This window comes from Parus major, chromosome 3, assembly GCF_001522545.3.
Source record: "Parus major isolate Abel chromosome 3, Parus_major1.1, whole genome shotgun sequence".
Taxonomy (NCBI): domain Eukaryota; kingdom Metazoa; phylum Chordata; class Aves; order Passeriformes; family Paridae; genus Parus; species Parus major.
Window position 1 is genome coordinate 36,259,404 of NC_031770.1, and position 15,307 is coordinate 36,274,710.

General features: G+C 40.2%; 1 protein-coding gene across 2 annotated transcripts in view; it reads left to right on the forward strand.

Annotated features, from left to right (window-relative positions):
* The first annotated feature begins 9,882 nt into the window (after positions 1 to 9,882).
* Positions 9,883 to 15,307, forward strand: part of RASGRP3 (RAS guanyl releasing protein 3) — a 58,336-nt gene continuing 52,911 nt past the window's right edge. The window contains exon 1 of one of the 2 annotated variants that reach the window (XM_015621758.3): positions 9,883 to 10,061. The gene's annotated coding sequence lies outside the window, so the exon portion shown is untranslated. The remainder of the gene's footprint in view (positions 10,062 to 15,307) is intronic. The other variant, XM_015621763.3, reaches the window with a different exon arrangement.

Here is a 15,307-nt window from a genome sequence, read left to right on the forward strand (position 1 = left end):
GTCAGGTTTCCTTCAAGACCACTGGATCACCAGATAGATATTCTTCACAATCTTCAGGCTGCATGTTTTGTCCCACGTACGTCTGAGGCCTGTGATCACTTTGCTCTTTCCCCTCTGGAATGGAGAAATTACTGCTGTACCTCAGCAGATGAGCAACCTCACTGAACTCTGAAGTTTGCACTGCCCAAGGCAGGAGATTGCATTAGGGGCCTCCAGAGGTCCCTTCCAAGCTACATTTTTCCATGAGACCAGGCTGTGACCCAGCACAGCAGCCCCTGCTGCCTGTCCTTATGTGAGAAAGGTAACAGGACAGAGGGAACATGACCTCCTCCCCTGCTTCTCCCACACCTGAGTGTGTGCCAGGTGCACTTTGGAGAGAACAGACTACCAGCCTGCTCAGCCCACATCAGGAGAATCCCATCCAGAAGGAGCAGTATGCACAGTTGCTTGCAATTAACCAGTATGTTCTTGAAGAGTTAAGTGTCAACCTCAGGAAGAAGGGAAGTTCTGCAATTTTTATCCTGATGAAAGACACAGAGGAGGGAGGAAATTAGAGTATTCTTATTTTATTCAGCACTGACTTTCCCTTCCCCTCAAGTCATGCTTTGCCACACACTGCTTTCCATTAGCTCTGAAGCAAGGAGGATGGAGAGGATAATGCTAGCCAACATGGAAAATTTCTACGTGACAATTTCAGCATCACCTCCAATCCCTATCTACTCAGGCTGCCAGGATCCATTCTGAGCTGCATTTTTCCAAAGCACTCCATATTGATTTAGCTCTCCTCCCACTGAAACCTGTGGCACCTTCATGGATTCCAGTGGGAGCAGGGAAAGGGCTGTGCCAAGCTCTTTTGAAAAAAATCCCACCATGTGTGTTTAATGAGGAATGTCTCTGGCAGAAAAGTTTTGAGTGCAGCTAAGCAGATTTTTTATTTCTTTCACATTAAAAGTTCAATTTCTGCCACTTCTCATCTAGGGAGTAGTTGCCCAGAAGACTGGGTAAGACCCATTCCAAAATCCCCAGCAGGATATTGCTTGTTTTCAGCTAAAACTGAATGGAACTTTACTGTTATCAGGGCAGTCCCTGTAACTTTGTGAGCAGGCACCATTCTCAGGCTGTCACACACCTGTCCTTGCTGCAGGCAGCCATCCAGCTCAACTCTGGCCACAAGGGCATTCCCCACTTTCTCTTCCACTTGATACCCCTTTCCAGGAGGTGTCTTCACTGAAGTCCCACTTTTGCTCTTTTGCCTCCAGTACATCCTGTCATTTGCTCATGATCCAAAGCCTCAGCATCTCATGTATCCCATCCTTCCTGTTCACTGGCATTGGAGGCCACAAAAGTAGTTTTCACTCTCTAAATAAAGATTTGGCATGTGGTGAAATTGATAGCTACTATCCGGTACTTGGGAAAACCTTCCGCCAAGGTAAACCGATCATTTCCCTCACAGTGATCCCTCTCCTCACAGGAATAGAAGCCACCACCACCAAGTAACAAAACTACCCAGAGAGACGGGACATCTTTGTCCTTCTTTTATCATAAGCAAGAAATTTCAAACATGCCTTTAGCAATGAATGTGTTCTTTGGCCTGCAGCATCACCAAACTGAGCTGAACAGCAAACACAGAATAAGGAAGTTTCAAAAATAAGACAGGAAAGGGAAATCCTTTGCTTTGCAGAACAGTGAGCTGAATGGACACGGAATTTTCATTCACATTTGCTCATGATTCGACATATTTTATTTTTTTTCATAAAAGGAGAATTATTATTTTTAAATTCCCTTAGGCTGCTAAGAAAAAAAAGGAACTACATTAGCTGTATTACTGATTGTAATGTTGGTTCATTGTAGCACACTGGATATAAACCAAAGCAGATGATAGGGAGCTTTTGAGGGTTTCACTGCTGAGTGCATAGTGCATTCAGACATATATTTTAATTCCACATCTGGTAATAGTTCTGGTATTGGGTTATTCCACCAGAAGGCAGCAATAACTATTTTTAGCTAAAATGGCCCTTACCTCATTCAGTAAAATTCAGTTTATGTTTGAGTGTTTGCTAAAAACATTACATCTACCACATATGAGACTTAACAAAACATTTGCAAATGTGTAGCCCAAGGACAATAGCCTAGGAGAATCTTACACTATTTTCCCTGTCTAAACACCTAACTCAAAACAGGTCCTAGAGACCCAGGAGCATCCAGGACTCAAGGGCAAGGACCTTGACCAGGAGCCTCTTGCACATCATCTACCAGTCTCCAGGGCAGGCCAAATAAAAGGTCCTTGCAGTGTCTCTCTCACACTTTGGTTCCCTTATACTTCTAATGTCTCTGATTTAGTTCCCTGTGATTTCCACTGTCATCTCTTCATTCTTCTGTACAAGTACTGTCCTAACTAATTTTGGTGCAACTCAATTTTTGGTGCATTCAACTGACTTCAGTGACCCACATGGAGTAACTCCACTCCTAGCTTATAAGCAATACTTCAAAATTTAAAAAATTGAAACAATTTAAAACTGTGAGGTATCAAGTGTCTAAAACCTTTTGAAAGAGATCTAGCAACCCTAGAGACATTTGCTAATTATAAACTTTTTCTCTGTGTTTCATAACAAGTAGTATCTCTTCCAACGGAGCCCTTCCAATTTCCCTGTTGGCAACAAGACACATGGACTGAAATATAATCAAAAGTCAAATTTTCAAGAGTCAAAACAAGATTTTTAAACTCTGGATTTCAAGGGTTATCTTCATATAAATCATTTTATTGTAGGATCATAAATGGAATGGAGTATCATCAGCTTGCAAAATTTGTTACATTTTTAAGTATTAATAAAAGTTAATAGAATTCTGCCATTGCACAGCCAGCAGAAGATCTGAGTCCGACACCAGCTGTTCAACAACTGGACAGAAATGTAAGCAAATATTGTAAAGGCTTGGAGATACAGTAGGAGAGATGAAGCCCTCACGATTTTTTTGGGCTGAACAGTGCAGGAAAGCGGGGTGCTCCGAGGAAGGCTGGTGAATATGAACAGCAAAGATACCTTCTGTCCTCCTGACCTGTCACTAGAGGTCAGCGCAGCACCTGCTGTGCCGCGCTGTCCTCCTTGAAGAAGGAATGCTAAGAAAAGCCCCAGCTCCTAGAGGCAAATAGTGGTCTTAAGAAACAGCTCCAAGAGGACAGAATTTGTGTTTCTGCAACGGGAGAAACGGGAGGCCCCGGAAAAAGAAGAACATCGCTGGAACTGAAAAGCCTGAGCCCCAAATCAGCATAAAAAGCACATTAGAAGTTGAAAGCTCCCCAGAGAGCAATTAATGGTTATTTTTAAAACTGCCATTAGCCTAAGGTAGAAATTGTCACCCAACAAGTCCAGCTAACACTCTGAGGGCTCTTCCTGATGCATGAAAAAGGAACTGTTTAATCTCCCTGCATAAAAAAATTCAAGCCCCAGGCTAAGAACAGGTGGTCTAGCTCATGTAAATCTAACTCATACATGCAGGGCAAGGAGACAGGGAAACTGCTCTGGAACAGTTCCTAAATAAAAAAAGAAACAGACACTCGTCTTCCCAACATAACAAAACAGATATCCACTGTAATCCTTGATGTCACTGAATAAATGTCATGATTTGGGACTCTCTCTAGTCCTGTCCCGAGGTGGCTCACAAGGGCCCAAGGATGGCCAGCCAGGAGCAGCCAGGAGGTGACAGCTATCACAGCATCTGATGGGAATCATGGTGGAGCAGCTCTTCCTTTCAGAGGAGGAGACTGCAGCAATTAGCTGCTGTCAAGACAGGTGCAAGCAAGAGAGATTTGGCACTGAAGAAATGTCACCTTGCGGCACACAAATTTGCCACCTCCCCTTCTCGCGTGTGCTCCGGTAGGACTTCTGGTGTTTAACCCATTGCTCTAGCTGAAGTTTGTCAGCATGACTCAGGCTCCAACAAAAAACTGCATAGCAATACCCCAAAAATCCATTTAGAACAGACTGACCTACCTCAAATGGCAGCAAATGAGATTTGGGCTGCAATCTTTCCATCAATTCACACAAAGACATTTAGCACAACTTAACCTAACCTGTCTCCCCTCTTCTGGCAGATGCAGGAAATCAACATCTAGAAACCCAAAAATGATTGGTCAGGATTTGGTTATGCCTCTTGGCATAGTGACAAAGGAAACAACGAGAGAATAAATTAATACATTACATACATACATAAAATTCAAATGTGGGAAGTAACTCATCTTCGTCAATGAATTATATAAGCAAAACTAATGTAAATAAGTACCTAATTCCATAACCCAAACAAAAACCAGAAAGATTTTAGCCATTTAAAAATATTTTCTTCCCTAATCTATATCTGACTCCGAGGATAAGTAAAATGATGTCCACACAGCTTCTAGCAACCATGAAAATGTCAACTAATTCCTGTAGGAAGTCTTTTTGCCATGGATGCATTAGCATAAATAACGTATTAGATAAACATATTATCACTCTTTATTTAATACATTATATACAAAGTAAGAAAAAATGTAATGTGCTTCCTCACTTTTTTCCCTTGGAAACTTCTAAATGACAGACATTATAATAAATGCAAGAGTAGAAAAGACCTAAAGGCTGAAGTGCAGGACTGTATTGCCTGAGGTCATCTACCCATTACTAATACCTCTAAGTCATAGTGCTTGGGAGTCAAAAGCAGGCACCTTGCTGAGCCAAATGATGTAAAAGAGGCTTTCTCTCAACAGAGGTATCAAATGAGAAAATAGGATGGATAGAGGTGGAAAAAGTATGCAAATAAATGAGATAATGCTAGTAACAGTGAGAGCAGCTGCCGACCCTGTACAAATACGTGATGCCACCAGGAATGTGGACTTCTGGCATGGCATCCTGAGCAGTCAGGAGAGCAGAGACACCACCCACAAAGATGAGCATTACCAGAAGAACCAGTTTGAGATAATTTCTGACAGTCCAAGAACTTGTTGAAATTCAATGTAGCCCCTTTACCTTCCTGGAACAAAGCACTACCTGCTGCTCCACAGCAACAGCATTGACATTTTTGGAGATGGTGGCACAAAGTCTCCTTTTGCCAAACAGTGCAGTAATGTGGCAGTTATTTGTACCAGCTTCTCGCAAGGGGGAAAGAAAGCACGTGGATGCTTATGTGACAATTTTACAAGTGGAAGCAACATGAAATTGTGAGCTGTCTGAAAGCAAACCAAATTACGCACACCCTGAGCAGGGCAGAAGTAGCATGCAAAGAACCTTGAATATAAAGATGTGACTGAAGAGGCAACAGCATAAACACAAAATACAATTAAAAAAAAATAAAAAAAGGAAAGATTAAAAGCCAAACCAGCAAACTGCATAAGTTTTCCAAATAATAGTATTACTTCCTGTGAGACCTCTGGCAAATTACTCTATTTCCTCATCAATACCATGGAGATAATATTTCCTGCTGTCACCACACCCCTAAAAGCTTTAAACTCCTGCTTGTTTGCAGAGAAATTAATCACAGAGAAAGGTGATGGGATGTACAGAAGGTTTGGGCCTTAAGAACTTTAACATTCTGTGAGTGAAATTTTAACTTTAATCCTCACTATTACTCTGCCATCAGGTTTAAGGTATGTTCATTAAGGCATGGAATAAAAAAATATGCATTCTGTTTTGGTAAGCAAGCAGGTGACGAATAAATTTGACTTCTATTTGTGGTCACCTTTCATGGCCACACAGCCAGTCAAAAGCACAGAGAGATAGGTTATGGCATAAGGGATTACAGCCCCCAGCTGTGCTAAACTCATGAGGCACAAACACACTGGGCAGACAATCAATCTTCTACTTGCATGTTGACACAGAGCCTGAGTCTGACCCGCAGCTCTCCCTTCCTTTTTTTAAGATCACCATGAACAGTTCTTCACCTTGCTTCACGGCAGTAAGCAGCAGATCTTCTGGGATGTGTCTATGTTTTGATGATTTGCTTGAGTGGCAGAGGGAAGAAAAACAGTAAATCTTCTATCCAGTGAACATAAGCTACTACTAGAAAGGCCCTTGAACTCACAGCTCCTCAGCTGCTGTGAATTGGCACAGATACCTTAAAACCAATTGGCAGGATTCCTCAGACAGCTCAAATCAGTGTCACTCCACTGAAGCTGATGAAGCAACCCCAATTTGTAGAAGCTGGGGATCTGGCCCACAGCCTGCACTGCACTCCAGAAAGGCCATCTGTGTTTAACAGAATCAGAAATCAAAAGGAAAGTATTTATAATTTACTCAGACAAGTGATTTCTATGGTGTTAAGTCAGGTAGACTAAACAAGAGCTATAGAAGATAAAAAACTAGTTCTTTGTTTCTTCCTCTGTATAGTTTTACCAGGAAGGTTTATGTAATTTCTTGCAACATATTCCACAAGGCAATGAAATGTGAAGGTGAGAAGGAGACAGCTGAGGAGGTAAGAGGGACAGGAATAACAGAATAAAGAATTCAAGCTACTTAATGAATTACAGGCACTAAAACGTGCTTCCCTGCTCATGCTGAATTGATGTCAAACCCTTTCCCACTGATGTCAGTGGAAAGAGTGGCATTACACGACACTGCTCAGCAGCCCAACAGAGGGACAGCGAAACAGCAGCAGAGAAGGTTCAGGTGGTTCAGCTTTTTATTTTGGAAGCTGTACTGAAAAGCTTCCATATTCAACTTTCATGGGAATTTGGGTACCGTTGTTAGCATTCTAATTGTTAAAAGCCAGATGCAGAGTTACAACTAACACAGCAATCAGCATGGGGAGAAGGGGGCTGGGGGGTGCTGAGGGGAGGGCATATTAACGTGTCTAAATTGATGTTTTGTGACTCAGTGGTAGAAATCAATATTATTTGCACCAAGCCCCTCTGGGATGTCCAGCAAAAAGCAGTGCTTTTGTCATGCTGCCATGTGATAACTCAGTCTTAAGTTTTCTGTGGTGAGGAATTCATGATTCTCTTTACTTTGAAGAATCTGCACCTGCACGGAGGAGCTCAGTGAAAAGAAAGAGTCTGTTTGTGTCTGTAACACATGCACGTATTTTCAGGGCACAGAATGCAAATGAACTGCTTTGAATTCCAGGGGACTGAGCGCATCCCCAGAAGTTCTGGGCACCACGGTGTTACCCTGTATCTGCTCATGCAGTCATCGTTTGTCCTAGAGACTAATGCATAAGGATGAGTAAAAACGAGACTGACAGAGAAAATACATCTCTTCAGCTTTGACATGGGAAAAATTCACTTTACAAGCACCTGCCCCCAGCAACAGTTTCTCACCCTGCTCCAGCCTCTCTTGTGGCTCCACCAGCTACCTGATCAATTCCCAGGGGAAAGTCTCTAGTGAAAGCTCTGAAAATCCCTCTCAAGTCAGACTCTCATCAAGACTGAAATGGTAAAGTGGGAGCAAGAGAGTTTGCGCACAGGGTGAGAATTTTTTCCAGCATGCAAAGTGAGAATGATTGAGTAGAGTAATTCTGCTTTAACCTTGCAAACTACTTTTAATGTTTAGAGATGTTTTGGATGATACTGGGAAAATATGTGTGTGTGGTTTTGAAAGAAAGGCTACCAGAAGAATCAGGGCAAACAGGCTTGTACAATTGGGCTCTACTGTCACGGTGCTGACACAAGGCAAGCAGCTGCTCCAGACTAAGCCTCTCCAGGGCTCTGGCACTGCTTGGTGCTAACAGCACAGAGAGCATGTGTGCTGCAAATTCGAGCCTGTAACCACCAGTAACTCACTGAGAGGATTTAAGGCTTCAAGTAAACTACATCTGAATAAAGGTATGTGCAAGTTTATTACTGCTAAGCAGCTTTGCATTTCACTGCTGTTATACTGTGGAGAACTGCGCAGAAACAGATTTAGCAAGGCCTAGTCCACAGCTGCTCTATCAACTTTTACACATTGCCAATCCTTCAGCCTTGGTCTGAGGTCCAAAAGAGCTAGAAAGACTGCATCTGGCCTTCAGTCATCTCCATGACAGAGTCTTTTATGCAAAACCTGGTTCCATGTTTCAGCTGAAGCTGGTATTTGATCCACTGTTCACTACAAAGGATTATATTTCTCCTAGTCAGATTTGTAGTACATGATCTGCAAAGATCAACATCTTCCAAAAGCTTTCTACTTGTCTCCTAAATATGATTATTAACACAAGAAAAAAGTACCATAAATATTGTAACTCTCAGGTCCTTCTATAAATCAAATTATTGATTTTGAAAGGACTTTTGTTTGGAGCACTGCATTTTGGTTTAACTTTCTTTTTAAAAGCACTTTCAAGGAAAACCTTAGTCTTCAGTTTTTATTTAATCGCAAAATACCAACAGCAATGTTTATTCACACACCACTTGTATGTCTCTTCTTCTTTTTCATTAACAATCACATTCTTGTCATGGCAGACAGGATCTTTGCAAAGTTCTCAACACTTTCCTGAAGATGACTTTTATGTAAAGTGCTCTGGCATCATGAAGTCTACCTGAAGTTAACACAGATATACTAGTTCATATATAAAAGAGCATTCTGGCTAACACTCATGATCCTTGCCTACATAATGTCTGGAACAAAAGGTATAACGTTCTCCAAATTCCTTAAGTGCCACAGGTCCTTAACTCTCACCACATTCAGCATGACCCCTTGTGTATATTTCAGATACAAATCTTAGACAGAAGAAAGATTTTTCATCCACGTAGCAACAGCTATCTTTCAAGTCTCTACCTTCTCACTGAAGTAATCACCAGTCCTAAACCATGCATTACTCTTCAGTAAACACAGAGCAATTCTAACACCAACTGCCAATGTTCTAACATAAAACCATATTCTAACATAAAGCTACCAGTGCAAAAAGTAGCAGAAAGGTTTTTTTATTGCGATTTACTTAATTTGTATAAAGCGAAGGCAAGACATGTATCCTTGACAATAGAAAATGTAGGGACAGGGCAAAGAGATAGAGACAGATAAATACCACACTGGATTCCCATTTAACTGAGTATAATGTGAAAATTGTTAATTTCTTTTTTCAAGCTTGAGAGAGTCTTGGAAGCTTGGTATGTATTTTTAAAGCCACTAAGCTGAAAATAATTAAATTGGAAGTTCTGATTTAAAAAGAAAAAAAAAATCAAAATAATTATTTTTCTCTAATTCATGGAACATATTTGAGGATATGATTTGAGCTATAGCTGCACAGCCATCTTCATTGAATACATACACAGCAATTCTGTTTCCCTGCATGTAAACAAACTTAGTTTGCTTAAACACTTCTAGTCTGCAGGGTAAGTTCCACTGAGGAAGAGAGCACTCAGACAAAATGAAGATTCATAGACTTTAAACGTCATTCTTAACCATGGAAGATTTGCACATCCTGTAAGACATATTTTGTCTTCTTAAAGCAAGTTAGCCAACTTTGTCTCTTTTCTAAGCCAATATTAGTACTTTTTCCAACACTCCAGTCCCAAAGAAATTAAAATATTTAACCATAATTAAGTTCTTTAAGGAAGTAATAATTAGTCAAGAGACTTAGGCCTACTGCTACTGTGTTTCCTCATTTTTTTTCTTTTTTGTGGAGTACAAAAGATGACATCCTAGCATGTTTTTGAACAAGTGTTTTCCTCATGCAAAGAGAACTGTGTCTGCAGACCAACCCCTATCAAATTCCTTTACTTATATTGGCAGGGCAGGGTAAAACCCCCTAAGATCTTTCCTTTGTTTAAATGCATTTCCTGCCTTCCTTACTGCTATAGACTGTGTTGTGACAGGCCTATTTATAGTCCAAAGAAAGGAAAAAGCACCACTGGAGGCAGGAAAACTAAGTTGGGAAAGAATAGAAGGAAGTGTGGCTGCCATTTAGCCAAACAATCTAGAACTAATTGAGCTCAGAGGAGCCCCAGCCCCAGTGAAGCTGCTGGGAGTGAACAGAGCACAGTCCTGCTTCCCTCTCCAGGGCTGCTGTGTGTGAGAGTCATGGGCAGGACACTGCTGGAAGCAAATAATCTCAGCATCTCCATATCCTGACAAGAACTCTTTCAAAAAAAAGGAGAGTGATGCAAGTTGGATACCTATCAAATTAAGGTAAGTGCCTCCTTCTGGTATTTCTGCTTGCTGCATGCTCCACTTCTTTTCAGGTGTGGCCAGGCTGGTAAACAAAAAAAGGAATGAGCTTTGGAGAAGGAATGGCAACCAACTTTTACATAAAGGGTTAGCAGGATGTCTGATTTTTAGATAAAGAAATCTGAATTCACTTATGAATTTCTCAGAACTTTTCTTCAGCAAAAGAAGCCTTTGCCACAAATCCATCTGTGTTCCTGTTTTCCTGACTTGTGTCATGTTTATCTTACAGACTGTGATTAAGTACTAGAGAAATATTATGGTAAATGTATGCCCCAAAAGAAAATATGATGCCAACTCTGCATTGGTTTAAAAATAGAGATTTAGAGACAGACAGAGACAGGGAGAAGTATTTGAAATATATATTTACACAAGACGTGTTAATATGGAATATAGAAACATATCAAAATGTATATAATGCAAGTTTTGTGATAATTTAGTCTTATGATGTACACTTGAAGGTTAAAATCTTATAAGGGCTGAATTAAAGTAGCTGAAAGTTTCTAGAGTTTTAGAATTTATTGTGACTGGTAATTCGTGTGTGTGTGCCTGTATATACACAAAAGTATACTACATATAGATATCAAATCAAGATATATTATTTATTGTTGCTTGCAGTGCAATATTACCTGTTGCCATTCTGAGGTCTAACTTAAACTGACAGTAGAATATGGGTGGAAATTTCTAATCTGCTTATTTTCAGATGTTATACACAACATTATACTATCATGACTGCATGTGTAAAAAGTTCCATTTTAAGATAGATCAGCGTACAGACCATATTGATTCACTGAGTTACCATCAACAAGGCAAGGTTTTAAGATAAAAAAATTAGGGTTTTTTAAGACTGTGTTTGATTTCTTTGACTCTCAACATGTCCTTTGCACTTCTAACAAAGGAAGTGCTGTTGTGATTTGCAGGCAGCAGAATAGAAGCTGTAGAATAATAGACTCAAGTTTTCACCATGCAAATTTTATCCTCTTCAAAAGATCTATGAGAATAACCTTTGTATTGGTCTCATTTGTGTTAACACATTACCTCTAAGCATATGCTGTTCAGATTATTCATTTGTTAATCAGATGTTGTCTGGGATTAGCGGTTTATGGCAAAAAGCTGCTGGTGAGTAGAAAGGAAGTGTGATGTGTTGTTATTCTACTGTATCCCCCGTAGGATGCTATTATGTTTAGAGTCTGCTATTGTGAAGATAGCGAGGCAGGATGTCATCCATGTAGGTGAAAAGCCGCGATAGGACAACTGTAAACAGCAGCAGACAGCTGAAAGTCTGATCCAGGGAGGTGCCAAGCAGCAATTCCAATGAAGCAGATGCAAGCCAACGCTCATGGACAGGATCAGGCCTTTCTTTGTCTGATTTCAAAGTACTCAGCATTTACAGTAATTCTCAGTTCTTGGTGGTTATAAGCCTGTTCTTGTGAAGACTAAAATGGCAGTAAAACTAGAAGATGGTACAGATATTTGCAAGAGAAAGCTCTTTAGACTGCAATTTTAGTAACTAGCATAGCATGCTTTCATGCAGGTAACATTCCTCGCTTTCAATTTCAGTAGCCGATTGCCCTGCACAAAACCTAAGCAGAAACAGAAAAAGAGTGTTGTAATTTAAAAATTTAGGAAGCATTGCAATTTCTGGTGTTGAATAAATACAGTCATTTCCATGAGATGTCAGTTGCACAGCAACTGCAATACAACTAAACAGGACACACTGTATCGTTCAGATTTATTCAGGTCAGCAGAACTCACTGCATTATTTTAAAGCTTGGTATCACCACATGAATGTAACAAAACAGAAACCTTTCCTCAGCTATGAGGAGAAGATCATATACAAATCAGCCAGTTTACACTGTAGTTTACAAGAAAAGGTGATCAAAAACATACTGATGCACTTTAACATTTGCCTTTGGAAAAAATACTGTAGATGGTACTTAAAAATTCCCTGATTAATACTCTTAATAAACACACACATAAAGATTTGTTTCTGAACTGCAAGAGTTCACATGTTCATTATTTCAAAGTTTGCAAACTGAGGGTTTTGTCCTGAGGATAGAGTCATGAGTTAAAAAATACTTCACAGAAAGAGTCATTGGGCACTGGAATGGGCTGTCCAGGGAGGTGGCTGAGTCACGGTCCCTGGAGGTGTTTAAAAAAAGACATGATGAGGCACTCACTGCCATGGTTTAGCTGATAAGGTAATGATAGGTCACAGGTTGGACTCGATGACTTCAAAGGTCCTTTCCTACCAACTTACTTCTGTGATTTCTGAAGGCCTTAGAATGAAATTTGCACCCCAGCACCTTATAAAATCTTACCACCTGCTACTGTCTAAGTACTCTGCAAGAGACTCTTTCTGCATAAACACTTTTGAGTGTTCACAAGTACTAACAGGGGTGCAATTATTAAAGCTCCAAGCTAAAAATTAAATATGAGAATTTGATATACCAGAAGGAAGTGGAGGTTCACAAACTTCCTGCCCTGACATTATTTTACCAGGTAATTAAAGAGGTTTCGGGTTGTCAAATAAATATTTCAGTCAGCTGTCACTACTGTGTGGGGCAGTGTGGATTTCTGTTTCCAGGAAAGCTGACTGACTTGAAGAAAAATCACATGACTTAAAAAATAATGCACTTTGGGTGACAAGTCATGCCATGCTTTCCTGCAAAGCTAGTTCAGGTTTAGTGAGATTTATTATTCCTCATGCAATTGCTCAGGTGTAAGTACCCTAATTTCTCTCTAAGCCCTTATTCCACAATACCAGACACTCTTACAAGGAAGCTTTGTGCTCCAAGTCACAGTCAGGCCCACTGACATTATAGGAAAAAAAAAAAAGAGCAGATAATAACAAGTGTTTGGAACAGTGAAAGCAAGATTTTTTGAGAACACATGAGCAGTCTACAGTAGTCTCACTCAAAAAACTGAACTGGGGGAGAGGGAATAGAAAAAGAAACCCAGTTAAAACACATTGAGAAATCAGCATTCAATATTGGACAGCATCAAAATAGTTCTACAAAGAGATGTAGCTGTTCAACACAACAGAAATGCTAGTGTTAAAAAAATAATTTCTTTGATAAAGTCTAAAACACCCAGCTCATAACTATGTGCTGAATAACATCCTGACTCGTGAAAATGTTTATGCAGGTGCTTAGATTTAAGCACATGGGTAGTCTCATTGATTTCAAGCAAAATTATTTTAACAGACTGATAAAATTTAAAGCCTGGCAGAGTCATTATATCATCTAGTCTGAGTACAAACACGGCAAGTTAATTTCACCATTTCTCTTATCCAAAACCCAAAAGCTTTCCTGCTTACAACAGAAGAGTAAGGATGTAATATGTTCAAGATAAAAAATTTTAAGGGGAGGATCTCAATGTTCTACACGCATGAGTAGCGCCCCACAACAGTGAGAATTGTTCAGGTTGACACAAATCCTTCAGCTCAAATGGGAATTGAATGTGCAGGCTTTGTACCAACTTACTGCACGAGGGTGAAGGTCAATGTGTGTATGGAAGACAGAGTGTTTCTCCCAGAAGTCTCTGTGCTATCAGAAAAAGCCATTAACTTTACTTTGGTTGCTTTCCTACTCTTCTAGTGGACTAGAAAAGTACTGTTGCATAAGCAAGGATTTTTAAAAAAGCTTCTTTAAAATCAATCTTTATGCCAAAGTGCAGCTATATTTTTTTGCCTTAAATTCTCTCAGTCACCCCAGACCATGTGCAAATTGTGCTACAAAACAAGGAGCCATTGTTCAGGAGCAGATGAAACAGAGATGTATTAACCAAATAGAAAAATACATAGAGAATGAATTTGTCAAACCTCTTATTTGGTCACACCTAGGCAGTTTAAAAAGCCTTATTATGTGAACAACAGATGAGAAAAACTGGGAGACTTGTCCTGGGCTCTCCTTTCCAAGGATTAGTAGCAGTGGCTTTCTGCTGCATGAACACACAGCAGCAGCAGAGCGATGTTGAGGGATATGTACAATATATGGTACCAAATAAATAAATAAATAAATAGGGGGAATAAGAAAGGCTTGGAGTACAAGTCCACCTTGTCAATAACCATGCAGGTATCTTCATGTCTTGGGTTACCACAAAAAATAAAGAGTTGGCTTTGAGAAGTATTTTTGTCTTTATCTTCTTCATATTTATTCTGAGTTTCAGGGCTGGTACTCTCCTTGTTACTTAGTATAATACTTTCTGGGAAGCAAAAGTGTACCCTAGGGGAAGTTTGTTCCAGCTTTTTGCAACAGGGGGAAATGACAAACACTCTACCTTATTGTCCTGGGGTGACTAAACGAGGACACTTATGTAGACATAGATTCAGTTTTCCTCTCTTCTCTAAACTCACTGCAGCAGTTTGCTCTCATTTCTACACTGGAAGTCATCTCTGAATTGTCCCTTCCCAACCCCCTGTGTTGTAATGGTTGTAGACTCATTTATCACAATGATCCCCAACAGACCCTGTGGACTCAAACAACTGCACAGTGGAAACACAGCCTTCCTCTAAGGGCCCTTTAGTGCAGCACCACACAGCCCCAGGAAAATGAAAATGCCAGGTGGCCACCCTCCTGCCAGTACTGTAATGATGTTGTGCCACTTGGTCAAGATAGCAGAAATGCAGGGAACAGCCAGAGCAGTTGTGGTGTGACACAGAGCATTGTGTGCAGTCTGCTCTGCCATCACGGTCCAACCAAGTACCAAATAACTCTGTCGGCAGGGCTGGATGAAGGAATTTAAAGTCAAGCTAACAGGTCTGGCATTGTCTCACTAATTGATTAATGACTGTTTGCATTATAGAGCTGTAATTCACTTGAGTTAGAAAGAACAAAAATGAATGTGTACCAACATCTCTGTTTAGACAGCTCAGCATTCTCAGAATCCTTTATATTCTAACATACCTTATTTTTCCAGCACAGTGTTCCAGCATAGTGTTCCATTGTTATTTTGGATTATTACTGTACCAGAATTATCTTGGAAGGCTGGAGACAAAGATAAATCTTCAAAGATGAGCTCATTACTAAAGGGAAAAGGAAAACCAAACTCGATCTCAATTGAACTACAAAATATGTTTTGTAACTTCATAAATGGGAACAGGCAAGGGAGAGAAGTGGATTAATGCTGAATTTTTCCATGCTGCTTGACATTCCTCCCAGTCATGGATAGTCTCCTCTTTCTCTCTTAAAAGAACCAACTTCCATACT